The sequence below is a fragment of the Theropithecus gelada genome, chromosome 7b, assembly GCF_003255815.1.
Source record: "Theropithecus gelada isolate Dixy chromosome 7b, Tgel_1.0, whole genome shotgun sequence".
NCBI lineage: Eukaryota > Metazoa > Chordata > Mammalia > Primates > Cercopithecidae > Theropithecus > Theropithecus gelada.
In genome coordinates, this window is record NC_037675.1 from 60,703,686 (window position 1) to 60,719,617 (window position 15,932).

Here is a 15,932-nt window from a genome sequence, read left to right on the forward strand (position 1 = left end):
TAATAGAAAGGGGGGAAATGTGAAATTTTCAGATCATATGCTTCAGTGTCTTCAGTTTCCCCAAAACAATTATCACTGAAGGAAATGTGCTTCTGACAGAGGGGTGAAGTTATGTGATCCATCCAGAACTTTGCCCCTTTTCTATAATGTGAGTTTTTTGTTAGGCAAGGGATAACCTTTATTAAAATGCTGTAGTTTAGACACAATTACAGTCATGTGTCATTTAACAAGGACACATTCTGAGAAATTGTGCCAATAGGTGATTTCATTGCCATGCATACATCATAGAGTATACTTACACAAATCTAGACAGCATAGCCTACTACACACCTAGGCTATACGGTGGCGCCTATTGCTCCTAGGCTACAAACCTGCACGGCATGTTACTGCACTGAATAGTGTAGGCAATTGTAACAATGGTATTTGTGTATCTAAACATATATATAGAAAAATATATATATAGTAAAAATACCATATAAAACATTGAAGATGGTACATCTGTATGGGGCACTTACCATGAATGGAGCTTGCAGAACTGGAAGTTGCTCCAGGTTAGTCAGTGAGTGGTGAGTGAATGTGAAGGCCTAGGACATACACTACTGTAGGCTTTATCAACATTGTACATCTATGCTACACTAAATTTATTTTTTAAACTCTTTAATAAAACTTAGCTTACTATAACTTTTACTTTATTATTTAGTGTTTTGATATGTAATAACTTTAAAACACAGCTGTACAAAAGTATTAGTATTTTCTTCACATCCTTAGTCTATTAGCTTTTATTGGTTTTTAACTTTTGTCTAACTTTTTAAACTTTTTTTGTTAAAAACTAAGACACATTAGCCTATGCCTACATGGGGTCAGGATCATCAATGTGACTCTCTTCACCTATACATCTTGTCCCACTGGAAGGCTTCAGGAGCAGTAGTCCATATGGAGCTGTCATCCGTTATAACAATGCCTTGTGGAGTACCTCCTGAAGGACCTGCCTGAGGTTGTTTTACAGTTAACTTTAAAAAATAAAATAAAATGAGTATACTTCGAAATAACACATTTGTAGTAAATAAACTAGTAACACATATCATTGTCAAGTATTATGTACTGTTCATGTGGATGTGCTATAGTTTTATAAAACAGGCAGCTTAGTAGCTTGCTTTATGCCAGCATCACCTCAAATACATGAGTAATGCATTGCACTACAGTGTTACTAGGTGATAGGGAATTTTTCAGCTCCATTATAATTTTATGAGACCACCGCCATATATGCGGTTCATGGTTGATAAAATGTCATTATGTGATGCATTACTGTGTTCAAAAGGCTGAGTTGTGGAAGGTAAAATTTTCTGTGAGTGTTTTTGTTTTTTAATAACATCAGCTATTTCCTATCAAGTGGAAAACCTAAATTAGCAACTTCCAAGGCTTAACAGCTACTTGATACCATTTAATTCCATAAACAATATCTTTGAGAACCACTGAACTGTATGGAGAGAATTAAAGTCAGGGGTCTAGGGCTTCTCACATGGGGTGTTTATAAACCATCACTCTGTCGAGTTATGTGCTTATTTTTTGTGTGGTCTATATACTGTTTTAAGTCTCTAAATCCCTGTTGCCCCTATTGATAATAACTGAAGTCTAAAAACCTCTTGAGTCTATAATTGAGATGACTTAAAATCTGACTTCTTTTTTATCATTACTTTTTATTTTTAAAATGTTTTTAGAGACAGTGCCTCACTATATTGCCCAGGCTGTTCTCAGACTCCTGGCTTCAAGCGATCCTCCCACCTTGGCCTCCCAAAGTGCTGGAATTACAAATGTGAGCCATCGTGTCCCGCCTATGAATTATTTATGTTTGAGAAAGTTTGGGGCCCATGGAGGAACAAGTTTCTTGTTTATAAGGATTTTGTGTTTTCCATAGCAAATACCAATCAGAATTATTTTTTATCTGAATCCTGTGGAAAATTTCAGACCTGCCCTTTGGTCTCTTCCCTAACATGATTTTATCTACTGCAATCAACTGCATGTTTCCATGGTATCAAACAAACAAATGAGCACAGGACTGTGCCCCAGGGTTTTCAGACAAAGAAGATCCATATTTGTATCAAACCTTAATATGTTTTCATTTTTCATGGGAAAAAGAAATTTGTATTATTTTTTTCTATTTTGTTTGAATAAAGCATTTTTCTGATTCTCTTGCTTCTTTTGCTGGGAGAAGGAAGAAAGGAAATGGTTTAATGGTACAGATTTCAGTAACATTATCTCATCTCATTCACACCCATTATGGTCATATGAGGACATTCCTGTGGCAAAGGAATCTGCAATCCTTCATATAATCATGAACATTTCTTGTTAATATCCTCACCGTCACTTCCAGTGTAGAGAACCTTTCCTAAGTCTAATTAAGTTGAGGGCTACGCTGACCTTTCCAGGATGGGAGGAGGTGTCTGAAGAGGAGATGACTGTGATGCTGAGCAATGACATGGGAAGACAAAAACAGGGGAGGAAAGGAGTGACTACCAGCAGCTTAGGAAAATTAGTTTGCGGGATACAAAGTTAATACATAAAAGTCTATTGTTTTCCTATTTACCAGCAAAGAAAAAGCAGAATTGAAAATTAAACATACAGTACCATTCATATGAGCACACCCCCAAAATGAAATACTTAGGTATAAATCTAACAAAATATATACAAGATCTATATGAGGAAAACAACAAACCTCTGATGGGAGAAATCAAGGAAGAGCCAAGTAAATGGTGAGATAGTTCATATTCATGGATAGGAAGATTCGATAGTGTCAAGATCTTTTCAACTTAATCTACAGATTCAATGCAATTCCAATAAAATCCCAGCAAGTTACTTTGTTTTTATTGACAAACTGATTCTAAAATTTGTATAAATAGGCAAAAGATACAGAAAAGCCAACACAATATCAAAGGAAAAGAACAAAGTTGGGGAACAGATTCTACCCTACTTCAAGACATAGTATAAAGCTACAGTAATCAAGACTGTGGTAATTGTGAAAAAATAGACTAATAATATAACCCACAAATAGAACCACATGAATATAGTTAATTGCTTTTTTTTTACAAAAGAGCAACGGTAAGACAATGGAGCAAATATAGTCTTTTCAAAAAATAATGCTGGAAAAACTGAACATCCATATGCAAACACAATAAAGCTAGACAAAGACCTCACATTCTTTATAAAAAATTAACTCAAAATGGATCACAGACTTAAACAAAATGATAAAACTCCTGGAGATGGGAGAAAATTGAAAATTTAGATGACATTGGTAATGTCATCTATGTTTGACAATGACTTTTTAGATGCAATGTCAAATGCACAATCTATGAAAGAATTGATAAGCTGGACTTCATTAAACTTTTGTGACCTGCAAAAGACACAGTCAAGAAAATGATAAAACAAGCCACAGACTGTGAAAAAAAAATATTTGCTAAAGACATACCAGGTAAAGGACTGTCATCCAAAATATACAAAAGACTCTTGAAACTCAATGAGAACACAACTCAATTATTAAAAATGGGCCAAAGATCTGAACAGCCTCCTCACCAAAGAAGATATATAGATGGCAAATAAGCATATGAAGAAAATGCTCCACATTATATGTCATCAAGGAAAGGCAAATTAAAACAACAACAAGATATCACTACACACTCATTTGAGTGGCCAGAACCCAGTACCCTGACAACACCAAACGTCAGCGAGGATGTGCAGCAACAGGAACTCACATTCATTACTAGTAAGAAAGCAAAATGGCACAGCTACTTTAAAAGACAGTTTGGAAGTTTCTTATCAAACTAAACATACTCACTATACAATCCAGCAATTTATTCAAATGGGTTGAAAATTCATGTCAACACAAACATGTGCACTAGATGTTTATAGCAGCTTAATAATTGCCAAAACTTGGAAGCAACCAAAATGTCTTTCACTAGGCGAATTGATAAATTGTGGTACATCTAGACAATGGAATATTACTCAGTGCTAAAAAGAAATGACCTATCAAACCATGAAAAGACATGGAGGAGTCTTAAATGCATATTACCAAGTGAAAGAAGCCAATATGGAAAGGCTACATAGTGTATGATTCCACTCACATGCCACTCTGGAAAAGGTAAAACTAGGGAGGCAAGGAAAAGATTCGTGGTTACCAGGGGTCAGGAGGAGGAAGGGATGAGTATGAAGAGCACAGAGGACTCTCAGGGCAGTGAAAATACTCTCTACATGTCATCTTACATTCGTCCAAACCCATAAAATATGTAACACCAAGAGTGAACCCTGATGTGAACTATGAACTCTGGGTGATCATGAGATGTTGGTGTCGGTCCATCAATTGTAACAAATAGACTGCTGTGGTTGGGGATATTGACAACAGGGGAGGCTGCACATGTACAGGGGCAGGAGGTATGTGGGAAATCTCTATACCGTCTGTTCAGTTTGGCTATGACCCTAAACCTGCTCTAAAATGTAAAGTCTACTTAAGAAAGAAAAGTCCCTATATACTTAGCCAAGAAACCTTCCCACCCAATCAGGCCAAGTCATCCTACTCCTTTGCACATACCGGCTGCCTCAGGTAAACTCCCTCTGGTAACTTTTCATGCTCCTCAGACTTTTCCAGTTTATTCACATCTGGATATATCTGGATAAAACAGCTCGATGGGATGGTTTTTCACAATACTTCCTTGGACTTCCATGCAGACTGCCACCATTCAAGACTTCAGCCCTGTCCCTAAAATGATCTGATTAACTCTTAGACTAATAGGACCTTAATATTCATATCTTAACTGTTGAGAATCCAGAAGGCAGAAATAATAAGGAGGGCATGTCACTAGTGAGCTAGTCACTGTCAGGCAGTTCAGATTATAAGCCTTTTGGATTTCCAATTTAAGATAATTTTTGCAAGTTGATTGTCATTAGAAGGCTCACGGGAAAAGCCTTTGCTCCCTCCTTCTCGACCTCCTTCCTTCCCAACCTCCCCTTCTTCCTTCCCTCAAACCACCTTCATTAGTTACTCTCCCATCAGAAGACCTCATTATTAGGAATTCTCTTAAAATGCCTTTTACAGAAAACAGTCCTCTCTTTCTGCCTTGAATGTGAGCTATTTGACCCTGAAGAGCAGCAGCTGTTCAGTGACCTGACATTTTTACGGCTGGTGAGTTCACACTAAAAGCTGGCTTCCAATGTCTGCTAGAGGCACTGCTGGGGGCGGGTCATGCAGGCCCTACTATCTTACCCGGCTCACTGCTAAAGAATTAATGCAATGGGGAGAGAATCCTCTAGCACATGATGCTTGTAGGATAATTGGCATTGACTTCTCCCCCACTGGACTGTAAAGGAGACCCTGACCAATCCGGAAACTATCTACAGCTAGTGAAGTACACTCCACAGAAGCTGGCTCCCAAATTCCCATCTGCCTATTCTGTTGTCTTGCACCAACAGCTAAGTAACACACTAGGACCCAAGTTCCAGAGTTGTCTGTATTGCTGTCAGACATGAGCTGTGACCTTGGTCAGTCTCCCACACACCTTTGCTTCACACTTTAGAAGCTGGACAGAGCAGCCCTAAAACTTCCCATTGAAGGATGCTGTAGCCCTGCCTCTGAGGTCCCCAGTCCTTAGTTGCTGGGAATTTACTGCAGCCAACTCATTAACAAGAATTAAACAAACTGTTCTCATCACACTGTTTATCAGCTACAGCCAAGAACTCGGGCTTCTTGCCCTGGCTGTTTGGGAAGGGGAAAGGTGGAAGGGCAATTGCTTAGAGCACATTACATTACAACAGTAATGAGGCTCATTCCAGGGTTTCCTTTTACTAGGTAGCTGTGGTAACGCTGATCCTCGGGGACTCATCTGGGCAGCACTAAAACCACAATGCATTGATTTTGTCATAAAATCAATGTATAACATTAATATGGCTTTACCCTGTAGAGGCCATTGTGGTGACCTAGGAAGAGTGTGGTTGGAAGCAGAGGAACAAATCAAACTAAATGGATGGGCCCACGGCTGTCCTCACTGGTGTGAACACAGCTGGAGTGCTGTGTTCTCATGGATACCGTGTTCTAAGAGCAGCACTGACAAATGAAAGTGCATCCTGGTGAGGAGGCTTATAGACAGACTCAGAAGAAGCCACTGACAAGAAACTTTTAGCCTGCAAAATAAATTATTACAAACATATAGCAGCTCTTCTCAAATATTTGAAAAGAAAGAAAACGTATTCTGTATTTCACCAGAAGCCAGGGTGAGAATCAATGGGTAAAAGTCACCAACCAATGGATTTCATTTTTTAAACCCGTAGAGAAATTTCAAACTCCTAAAATTAATCAGCGATTGAACAGGCTGCCTAATAAGATACTGAGTACCCTTTCCTTAGAGACGTCCACATCTCTAGACTGGATACCCAATACGGGGTGACCATCTATCACATCAGGGATGTTGTCCAAAGTTCAGGGCTATGTAGACGTTTGAATACACAATTTAAAAAAAAAAAAAAAAAAAAAAAAAACATTTTATTTTTTAATAAATTCATACAAAAAAAAAATTTAAAAAAAAAAAAAAAAAAAAAAAAAACCTTTTAATTTTTAAACAATTTCAAACTCACAAAAAGTTTCAAAAATAAAAACAGCACAACAAACACCTTTTACTTTCCCAGATACACTTTTTTGTTCTATAGATAAAACTGCTTTTTAAACTCGTATTCATTTACTTCATCATTTGTTCTCTTGCTCTTCCTTTGTGTGTACGTGTACACATAATTTTTTTTGGAACCATTTGAGAGTAAGTTACATACATCACGGCTCTTAATTCCTAAATACGCCAGTGTACACTTCCTAAGAATAAAGATATGCTGTTACACAACTTCAGTATATGTATCAACTTCGTAAATTTATATTGATACATTTATCTAATCATACCATCCATGTTCCAATTATGTCAATTGATATAATAATGCATATTTTTTATAGTGTTTCCCCTGCTCCAGAAAAAGATCTAATCAAAATCAGATATTGCATTTAGTTGTCATATTTCTGTAGCCTCTCATGCTCTCTAGGCTTTCTCTGTCTTTCATGATATTGACATTTTTGAATTATAGTCCAATGGTAGGCAGAATAATGGCCCCCCAAAAATGTTCATGTCCTAATCCCCAGAACCTGTGAATATATTACCTTATGGCAAAGAGGACTTTACAGATGTGACAAAGTTCAGGATTTTGAGAAAGGAAGATTAATTATCCTGGATTATCCAGGTGGGCCCAGTGTAATCGCAAGGAGCCTTATGAGAAAGAGACAGGAGAGTCAGAGGGAGAGAAGGAGACGTGAGGATGGAAACAGAGGTGAGAGTTATGTGAGTGCTGTCTTTGAAGATGCAAAGGGGACCATGAGCCAAGGAATACAAGTCCTCCCTGCCATCTTTTTTTAAACTCTAATTTTCCTTGTTTAGTGCTTGTCTGATGCTTCTTTTTATTAGTTTGAAGTTATGCATTCTCAGCTGGAAAACAGCAGAGGTGGTATCAGGGTGTCCTATCTTGGGACACACAATTTTCATCTGTCTCCCATAGGTGACATAAATTTTGATCACTCAGTCAAGGTGTTGCCCAATTTCTTTTGTGTAGATTTACATGATTTTTTTTCCCTCTCTTACAATTAACACGTGGTCTGCTCCTCATCTAAAATTTCTCCTAGATTTAGCATCCACTGATGATTCTTGTCCAAACCAATCTCTACTATGATGGCTGCAAATGATGATTGTTCAGCTCCAACACTCACTCCACAATTACCGAGTGGTCCTTGGCATTCTACAGTAAGCGAGTACCCGCTCACCTCGTCTATTAATTAATTTACCTATTATGAGTATGGGCTCATGAATTCCTCAGCTCATGAATTTCTCCCCCAGGAGTTTATAATTCATTCATGTTCTTAATTATTTTATGCTCAAATGGTTCCAGATTTTACCAGGCAGAGCCCTCTCAAGCTTTCTCCTGTGTCTTCATAATAAGCCCCCATCTTTAGAAAAGCATTTTCTCACTGTCTGGCATAACAAAAGGTTCCAGGTTTATCTTATACCTACCCTGCCACAGGGTAGTGGAGTCAGCCACTTCTCCAAGGAACTCTGATGCCTTTTAGTGGAAAATGGTATTAAAGATCAAGATTAACTTTGCTTCTAACATTTTCCACAGAGGGAGAAAATCTATATATGTAGATATACACATAACATACATACAAATATAAACACATACATATATACATGCGCATACACATACATACATGTTTTAGGAATGATGAGTTCACATCGATACCTCAAATTCTACCCCATCCCTACAGCATTCTTCCTTGCCTTACCCCATTCCATATTTGTATGTTCCTTCTTTCACAGCGAGAATCCTAACTCCCAACACATCGACACAGGTACTCATTTGCTCAGTTCTATATTAATCTAAAAGAGTTTCAAAATTGTTTCTTGTGTAACACTACTAAAAAAAGTTCAGGATTTGTTCGTACTTCTTCCCCCTTCTACATCCCCTCCCCACATCCCACTCTGGTCCAGAACAAGGATTATATAATTAAAAACTGTTCATAAGTTATTTGGATTTGTTCTTTCTTCTTTGTCCTCCTTCTTCAGTATGGTTATAGTAACCATAAAAAATTCCCTTAGATTAATTTGCTTCCATTTTCTTTCAGATTTAGTCAGGTTTTGCCTCCTAATTCTTACTGATTTTTTTAATTTTTAATTTTTGCAGGCACATGGTAGGTGTATGTATTTATGGGGTACTTGAGATATTCTGATACAAGCATACAATACATAATAATCACATCAGGGTAAATGAGGTATCCATCAACTGAAGCATGTACCCTTCCTTTGAGTTACAAACAATCCAATTATGCTTTTAATTATTTTTAAATGTACAATTAAATTATTGTTGATGGTAATCACCCTGTTGTGCTATCAAATACTAGATCTTATTCATTCTATCTAATTATATTTTTGTATCCATTAACCATCCCCACTCTCCTCCCCTCAGACTACCCTCCCCAACCTCTGGTGACCAGCATACTACTTTCTATCTCCAAAATATGGCTACCTTGTTTTACTTAACATAATGACCTCCAGTTCATCCATGTCATTGCAAATGACATGGCCATTTTATGGCTGAATAGTACTCCAATGTGTATATGTACCAAATTTTTTTTTTTTTTTTTTTTTTTTTTTTTGAGATGGAGTCTTGCTCTGTCACCCAGGCTAGAGTGCAGTGGCACAATCTCAGCTTACTGCAACCTCCACCTCCCAGGTTCAAGCGATTCTCCTGCCTCAGCCTCCCAGGTAGCTGGTTACAGGCGCCCGCCACTGCGCCTGGCTTATTTTTATATTTTTAGTAGAAACGGGGTTTCACCATCTTGGCCAGGCTGGTCTCGAACTCCTGACCTCGTGATCCACTAGCCTCAGCCTCCCAAAGTGCTGGGATTATGGGTGTGAGCCACCGTGCCTGGCCACCACATTTTCTTTATCCATCAATTTATTGATGGATACTTAGGTTGACTCCAAGTCTTGGCTATTGTGAATAATGCTGCAATAAACATGGTAGTGCAGATCTCTCTTTGATATATTGATTTCCCTCCTCTTGGGTATATATCTTGCAGTGGGATTGCTGGATCATATAGTGGTTCAATTTTTGGTTTTTTGAGGAAGCTCTATACTGTTTACCATAGTGACTGTGTTTTCATTCCCACCGACAGTATACGAGGGTTCCCTTCTCTCCAAATTCTCACCAGCATTCATTATTGCCTGTCTTTTGGATGTAAGCCATTTTAACTGGGGCGAGATGATATCTCTTTGCAGTTTTGATTTGCATTTTTCTTATGATCAATGATGTTCAGCACTTTTCCATATACCTGTTTGCCATTTGTATGCCTTCTTTTGAGAAATGTCTATTCAGATCTTTTGCCCATGTTTTAATCAGATTATTTGATTTTTCCCTATGGAGTTGTTTGAGCTTCTTATATATTTTATTTATAAATCCCTTGTCAGATGGATAGTTTGCAAATATACTTTCTCCCATTCTGTGGGTTGTTACTTCATTTTGTTGATTATTTCCTTTGCTGTGCAGAAGCTTTTTAACTTGATGTGATTGATCCTATTTGTCCATTTTTGCTTTGCTTGCCTGTGCTTGTGGGGTATTACTCAAGAAATCTTTGCTCAGACCAATATGCTGGAAAGTTTTCCCAATGTTTTATTTTAGTAGTTTCATAGTTTGAGGTCTTAGATTTAAGTATTTAATCAATTTTGATTTGATTTGTGTATATGACAAGAGATAAGAGTCTAGTTTTATTCTTCTGCGTATGAATATCCAGTTTTCCCAGCACCGCTGATTGATGAGATGGTCCTTTCCCTAATATATGTTCTTGGTATCTTTGATGAAAATGTGTTCAATGTAGATGTATGTATTTGTTTCTGGAGTCTCTATTCTGTTCTGTTTTTACGTGTCTGTGTTTATGTCAGTACCATGCTGTTTTGGTTACCTGAGCTCTGTAGTATAATTTGAAGTCAGGGAAAGTGATTCCTCCAGTTTTGTTCTTTTTATTCAAGATAGCTTTGGCTATTCTGGGTCTTCTGTGGTTCCATATAAATTTTAGGATTATTTTTTCCATTTCTGTGAGGAATGCCATTGGTATTTTGAAAGGGATTGCGTTGAGTCTGTAGATTACTTAGGGTAGTTTGGACATTTTAACAATATGATTCTTCCAATTCATGAACATGGAATATCTTTCCTTTTGTGTGTGTGTGCGCACTCTTCAATTTCTTCATCAATGTTTTACAGTTTTCACTGTAGAGATCTTTAATTTATTTGGTTAATTGTATTCGTAGCTATTGTAAATGGGATTTTTTCTTGATATTTTTCAGATTGTTTGCTGTTAGCATATGTAAACACTAGTGATTTTGTATGTTGATTTATATCCTGCAACTTTACTGGGTCTGTCAGTTCTAATAGTCTTTTGATTGTATCTTTAGGTTTTTCCAAATATAAGGTCATATAACCTGCAAAAAGGATGATTTGACTTCTTCCTTTCCAATTTGGATGCCCTTTTTTTCTTTTTTGTTGTCATTGGATTGCTCTAGCTAGAACTTCCAATACTATGCTGAATAACAATGGTTAAAGTGGACATTCTTGTCATGTTCCAGATCTTAGAGAAAAGGGTTTCAATGTTTCCCTGTTCTATATGATACTATCTGTGGGTCTGTCATATATGGCTTTTATTATGTTGAGGTGTATTCTTTCTGTACCCACTTTTCTGAGGGCTTTTACAATGAAGGGATGTTGAATTTTATCAAATTCTTTTTCAGCATCAGTTGAAATGATCATATGGTTTTGTTTGTTTGTTTAAGACGGAAACTCACTCTGTAACCCAGGCTAGACCAGTGGCACGACCAATTTTAAGCGATTCTCCCAAATAACTAGCATTATAGGTGTGCACCACCACACCCAGCTAATTTTTGTATTTTTAGTAGAGACAGCATTTCGCCATGTTAGCCAGGTTGGTCTCGAACTCCTGACCTCAGGTGATCCACCTGCCTCGGCCTCCCAAAGTGTGGGATTACAGGCGTGAGCCATCATGCCTGGTCCTTTTTCCTTCCTGTCTTCTTTCTTTCCTTCCTTCCTTCCTTTTCTCTCTCTCTCTTGCGCTTGCTTGCTTGCTTGCTTGCTTGCTTGCTTGCTTTCTTTCTTTCTATCTTTTCTTTCTTTCCCTCTTTCGTGTGTCTTTGTTTGGTTTTGGTGTCAGGGTAATACTAAGTTTGGAAATATCTCACCTCCTCTATTTTTCAGAATAGTTTGACTAGAATTGGTATTAATTATTCTTTAAATGTTTGGTAAAATTCAGCAGTGAAGCATCAGGTCCTGGACTTTGCCTTTCTGGGAGACTTTTTATTATGACTTCAGTCTCCTTACTTGTTATTGGTCTGTTTATGTTTTGTATTTCTTCATCTTGATAAGTTGCATGTGTCTAGAAACTTACCCATTTTCTTCTAGGTTTTCCAATTTATTGGCATCTAGTTGCTCATAGTAGCCTCTAAACTCAATGGTCCTTTGAATTTCTGCAGCATCAGTTTTAATGTCTCCTTTGTCATCTCTGATTTTACTTACTTGGGTCTTCTCTCTTTTTCTTAGTCTCACAAACGATTTGTGAATTTTGTTTATCTTTCAAAACACCATTTTTTTTGGTCTCATTGACCTTTTGTATTCTTTTCTTCACTTCAATTTTATTTATTTCTGTTCTAGATTTTATTATGTCTTTCCTTCTACTAAGATTAAGTTTGGTTTCCTCTTGCTTTTCTAGTTCTTTAAGATGCACTGTTAGGTTGTTTATTTGAAGTTTTTCTACTTTTTGGATGTAGGTGCTTATTGCTAAAAACTTTCCTCTTAGTACTGCTTTCATTGCATCCCATTGGTTTTGGTGTGTTGTGTTTCTATTATCATTTGTTTCAAGACATTTTTAAATTTCCTTCTTAATTTCTTCATTAACCCACTGGTCATTTGGGAACATATTGTTTAATTTCCATGTGTTTGCATAGTTTCCAAAGTTTCTCCTGTTACTGATTTCTAGTTTTGTTCCATTGTGGTCAGATAAGACATTTGATATAATTTAAATTAAACAACTGTAAGATGTGTTTTGTGGCCTAACATATTGTCTGTCCTTCAGAATGATCCATGCTTTGAGGAGAGGAATGTGTATTCTAGAGCCATTGAATGAAATGTTCTGTAAATATCTATTAGGTTCATTTGATCTACAGTGCAGATTAAATTCAATGATTCTTTGCTGATTTTCTGTATGGATGATCTGTCCAATGATGAAAGTGAGGAGTTGAACTCTCCAGCTATTATTATTATTTTGAGATGAAGTCTTGCTCTGTTGCCCAGGCTGGAGTGCAGTAGTGTAATCTTAACTCACTGCAACTTCTGCCTCCCGGGTTCAAGCATTCTTATACCTCAGCCTCCTCAGTAGCTGGGACTACAGGTGCGCACCACCACACTTGGCTAATTTTTGCATTTTTGGTAGACCCAGGTTTTGCCATGTTGGCCAAGCTGGTCTCAAACTTCTGGCCTCAAGTGATCCGCCCACCTTGGCATCCCAAAATGCTGGGATTACAGGCATAAGCCACCATATCCGGCCTCCAGCTATTATTGTATTGGGGTCTCTCTCTCTCCCTTTAATTCTAGTAATATTTGCTTTATATATCTGGGTGCTTCAGTGTTGGGTGCATATATATATTTACAATTGTTATATCCTTTTGCTGAATTGACCTCGTTGTGATTATAACTTTGTCTCTTTTTATAGTTTTTGTCTTAAAATCTATTTTGTCTGATATAAGTATAGCTGCTACTGCTGGTTCTATTTGCATGGAATATCTTTTTCCCTTCCTTCATTTTCAGTCTATGTGTGTCTTTATAGGTAAAGTATGCTTCTTGTAGGCAACAAATTGTTGGGTCTTGTTTTGTTTTGTTTCTTTCTTTTCATTCAGTCACTCTGTCTTTTTATTGGAGAATTTAGTCCATTTACATTCAACGTTATTATTGATAAGTAACGACTTGCTCCTTCCTTTTTGTTATTTGTTTTCTGGTTGTTTTGCAGTCTTCTTTTTCTACTTTCCTCTCTTCTTATCTTCCTTTTAGTGAAGGTGATTATCTCTGATGGTATGTTTTAATTTTTTGCTTTTTATTTTTTGTGTATCTATTGTATGTTTTTTTTATTTGAGAGTACCATGAGGCTTGCAAATAATATAACCTATTATTTTAAACTGATGACAATGTAATACTGATTGCATAAAAAAATAAACAAGCAAAGAGAAAACTAATAAAAACTCTACACTTTAACTTTGTACCCCTGCTTTTTAACTTTTTGTTGTTTCTATTTGCATGCCTATGTCTTAAAAAGTTGTTGTAATTATTATTTTTTATTCGTTCATCTTTTAGTCCTTCTACTCAAGATAAGGGTAATTTGCCCGCCACAATTACAGTGTTATAATATTCTGTGTACTGGTATATACTAATACCAGTGAGTTTTGTACCTTCAGATGATTTCTTATTGCTCATCAATGTCCTTTTCTTTCAGATTGCAGAACTCCATTTAGCATTTTTGTAGGACAAGTCTTTTGTATGTCTGGGAAAGTCTTTATTCTCCTTTATGTTTGAAGGATATTTTTGCTGGATATACTATTCTAGGATTAAAGGGTTTCTTTTCCAGCACTTTAAATAGGTCATGCTACTATCCTATCTTGGCCTATAAGGTCTCTACTGAAGAGTCTGCTGCCAAACATATTGCAGCTCCATTATATGTTATGTGTTTCTTTTATCTTTCTGCTTATAAGATTCTTTCTTTATTGTTGGCTTTTTGGGAGTTTGATTATTAAATGTCTTGAGGTAGTCTTATTCAGGTTAATTCTGCTTGATGTTCTATAACCTTCTTTGCTTGAATATTGATATTTGTCTCTAGATTTGAGAAATTCTCTGTTATTATCCCTTTGAATAAACTTTCCACCCCTATCTCTCTCTCTACCTGCTCTTCAAGGCCAATAACTCTTCGGTTTGCCCATTTGAGGCTACGTTCTATACCTTGTAGGAATGCTTCATTCTTTTTTATTTTTTCTTTTGTCTCATCTGACTGCATATTTTCAAATAGCCTATCTTCAAGCTCAGTAATTCTTTCTTCTATTTGATCAATTCTGCTGTTAAGAGACACTTATACATTCTTCAGGATGTCAATTGCATTTTTCAATTTTAGAATTTCTGCCTGATTCTTTTAAATTATTTTCAATGTCAAACTTTTCTGATAGGATTCTGAACTCCTTCCCTGTGTTATCATAAATTTCATTGAGCTTCCTTAAAACAGTCCCTTTGAATTCTCTGTCTGAAAGGTTATACTTCTCTGTCTCTTCAGGTTTGGTCACTGGTGCCTTATTTAGTTTGTTAAGTGAGGTCATGTTTTCCTGGATGGTCTTGATGGCTGTGCATGTTCATCAGTGTCTGGATGTTGGAGAGTTAGGCATTTTTTATACTCTTCACAGTCTGGGCTTTTTTGTTCCTGTCCTTCTTGGAAAGGCTTTCCAATTATTCAAAGGGAAGTGAGTGTTGTGATCTAAGTCTAAGTTTAATATAAGTGCCCTTCAGGGGGCACTGTATCCATATATGCCTCAGGGGGCACCCCAAGCCCAGTAATGCTGTGGCTCTTATAGATTTGTAGAGGCACCACCTTGATGGTCTTGGATAAGGTCTGGAAGAATTCTCTGGATTACCCGGCAGAGACTCTTGCTCTCTTCCCTTCCATTCTCCCAAACAACAAATGGAGTCTCTCTCTCTCTCTCTCTCTCTCTCTCTCTCTCTCTCTCTCTGTGTGTGTGTGTGTGTGTGTGTGTGTGTGTGTGTGTGTGCGCGCGCTGAGCTGCCTGGAACTGGGGGAGGAATGACACAAGTACCTCTGTGGTCCACCACCACTGGGACTGTGCTGAGTCAGACCTGCAGCCAGCATGTCTCACCCAAGGCTTATAGTAACCACTATCTGGTCATCACCTATGTTCATTCAAGGCCCTAAGGCTCTACAATCAGCAGGTGATGAAGCCAGCCAGGCTTGTGTCCTTCCTTTTTGTGCAGTCAGTTTCCCCTGCTCCCAGGTGGATCCAGAGATGCCATCCCAGAGCCAGAGCCTGAAGTTGGGAAACTTGGGAATCTATCTGGTGCTCTATTCTACTATGGCTCAGTTGGCACCCAAGCCACAAGAAGAAGTCCTTACTCTTCTTTCATAAGCAGAGGGGTCTCTCCCTGTGGCCAGTACTATTCCAGGCCCATGGCAAGCACTGCCTAGCTACCACCAATGTTCATTCAAGGTCCAAGAGCTCTTTAGCCAGCTTGTGATAAATGCTACAAGGCCAAGG